Source organism: Schistocerca nitens, chromosome 2 (genome assembly GCF_023898315.1).
Source record: "Schistocerca nitens isolate TAMUIC-IGC-003100 chromosome 2, iqSchNite1.1, whole genome shotgun sequence".
Taxonomy (NCBI): Eukaryota; Metazoa; Arthropoda; class Insecta; order Orthoptera; family Acrididae; genus Schistocerca; species Schistocerca nitens.
In genome coordinates, this window is record NC_064615.1 from 1,096,155,159 (window position 1) to 1,096,157,984 (window position 2,826).

The 2,826-nt window shown below is 40.8% G+C and overlaps 1 non-coding gene across 1 annotated transcript; it reads right to left on the minus strand.

The window, feature by feature from the left end:
• Window positions 1-2,751: 2,751 nt before the first annotated feature.
• Window positions 2,752-2,826, minus strand: Trnaa-ugc (transfer RNA alanine (anticodon UGC)). Its single transcript has one exon. It is a non-coding gene; the product is annotated as a tRNA-Ala (tRNA).

Below are 2,826 nucleotides of genomic sequence, written 5' to 3' on the forward strand. Positions count from 1 at the left end.
ACTTTTTTTTCCCATGCACATTCTTAGCTGAAGTGTGGTAGGTAATGGACGGATGCAGTAGTGCTGTGTTGACTTATGATTGTATCTGTTGGATAAAGAAAGATTTACTGCAAAGGACAGCAGTGATGAATATGCTGTATATACTGAAAGGCGAAAAGAATAAAAATTTTGAATAATGTTATTTCTTGAAGAGAAGAAGTTTCAGGCAAGGCTGCTGCACTGCGCAGCTAATTTGTGGAAATGATTATTGTCAGCTAGTTAACTTTGTTCACTTGCTAAGAGCTGAGAGAAAGACCGTCCCACTTCTCTGAGTCATGCATTTACACATCAACTGATTAAGCTGTTTGGTTTTTATAGAAATTCTTTGTTGACATTATACCCTTTTTACATCATTATTCACTCTGTTAAGCCTAGTACTGTTCAGACCAATATTACGTGTGAATATCACCAGAAATTTCAGTCTGTCTTTTTGGATACATATTTCATTTCTAAATCGCTAACTTGGAATATCATTTCATAGGAATAGTTACTCTCCCCCTCCTTCTGTTTAAAGAAGGTTTATCATTAAACAGCATGTGGTATGCGGCAGTTTCAATACTGTTTGGAAATTTTATTTAAGAACAGAAATTTAGCGTAGCCGCTACCTGCTTGCTGTCTGCTGTCATGCTTTCGAGCAGTCTGCAAAAATTTTGTCAAGACGCGAGGTAGGTGGAAATTTGAGTAGGCCCAGATATTTGTTTTACTTCAGTTGCGCATTTAATGTGAAGACAAGTTGTATTCAGACCAGTTACAATTAAATTAAGGTTAGGTTCTGTTTAGTCAAAGCTTAGCATGCGAGTTTAAGTTGGGTAATAGTTCTTGGGTACGTAGTTTTGGTAATACGTGGACTTTTTATAGAGTGGGAAGTAATTTTTGTCTAAATTTTGTTATAGGAAGACATAGTGGGAAACTTACCGTCTTCGTAGCAGTAGTAGCAGTAGTCAGTGTCTCATTCATCCGTGGATCACCTTTACAACGATGTTGTATGTGTCACGGTATGCCGGCCGGAGTGGCCGAGCGGTTCTGAGCGCTACCGTCAGGAACCGCGCGACCGCTACGGTAGCGTGTTCGAATCCTGCCTCGGGAATGGATGTGTGGTGTTTGTTTTGACTCGAGATAAGTAAATATCTCGAAAATGACGCATCGTACGAAGATAATATTGTAGGTGGAAAGTTAATGTTAGTAAAGGCGACATCTGCCTGTGCTATAGCTGGCCACCTCCTAACCATTCCTCCTGCGTGGGCGGAGTGTACTTCATATTTTAAAATGGTAGCCCCCCCCTCCATTTTTATTGCCTATTCGGATTCTACCCCAAAAAATACGTACGGTTTACTCCAATCAATATATTCCCATTCGTGGCAGATTGCTCTCTAATCGACAAATATCAAGCGTGCCTGTTTTTGCAATTAAGAACCGACGCATTTGACTCCACATTTCATTTACGATGTAAATGTGAATCTCTTTGTGGTAATGGTTGACAATGATGCTCAAACGTGGAGTGTTGCAAATATGAATGTATAGTACAAATAATATGGCTAGGCATGGACATTTCCGGAAAATAAGCTACTTGTGTGGTAAGATAGTTTTCTGTTCCGTACAGAATTGATTGTGGTGAGTCTCAAAAAAATGAGAATTCTTGATTTCGGTGGCCGCCCTCTAACCCCGCCACCAGGGTGACCGGTTTCGGTGTGTGTTTCCACCCAACTGTCGTAACTCGCGGCTAACAGCGGAATACAAACCAGAACCGCTGCAATGAGGTGAAACGTCCATGAAGTGATAGTGACAGTAGCACGTGGTATGGGCATTCACCCATTCAAGCACTTCAGTGGTGTGAGGCAAAGGGGACTCACCGAAATCGAGCGCCCAAGCTGTGAGAGGCAGCGGGAGTCACCAATATCTAGCATCCATATGGAACAGAAAACTATTACATCCAAGTGGTTGTTCCTCGATCATGCTAAACGTAGTTTCTAACAGACATTGAAACGGCTGATCATATTGCACTGTACAATCAAATTTCCTACACGAATGAAGATTTCAGCCATAAATATAAACCGTTAGAACACAAAGATTTACATTTGCGTGGTAAATAACATGTAGAATCAAACGTATCGGTTCTTAAATACAAAAACAGGCACATCTGATATTTGAGAATTACATTGCGATCTATCACGAATGGAAAACTATGGTTTGAGTAAACGGTACGTATTTTTTTGGTGTAGAATCTGACTATGCAATAAAAATAGGGAGGGGAGAGGGTTTCCCACTTGAAAATGCGACGTTAACTCCGCGCATCCAGGAGGGGTAGGTAGGAGGTAGTCAGTTTTATCACAGACAAGTATTCACTTTACTAATATTTTTTCACCTGCAAGTTTTTTTTTTTTTTGGAACCATGGGTTGTTTTCGAGATATTTATTTGTCTCAAGTTAAAACAAACACCCTACATACAGGCAACAACATACTAACAAGAAAGTTTGGCATGGTTAAGAAGATGGGGACCATCAGAAACTTACCTGAAGTGATTTAGAGAAATAACGGAAAACCTAAATTAGAATTACATACTTATACGGATATGGTGTCTGTTCTGTCGGACATGTCCGAAAGAACAGACACCATTGATGACCTACAGCCGTCTACAGCGAAATTAGAATTATATTAATACTTTCAGCTGTTAACGGGCGTTGATCTATGTTAATGGGGTCATGTGAAAATCTGTGCCCCGACCGGGACTCAAACCCGGGATCTTCTGCTTGCATGGCAGACGCTCTATCCACCTGAGCCACCGAGGGC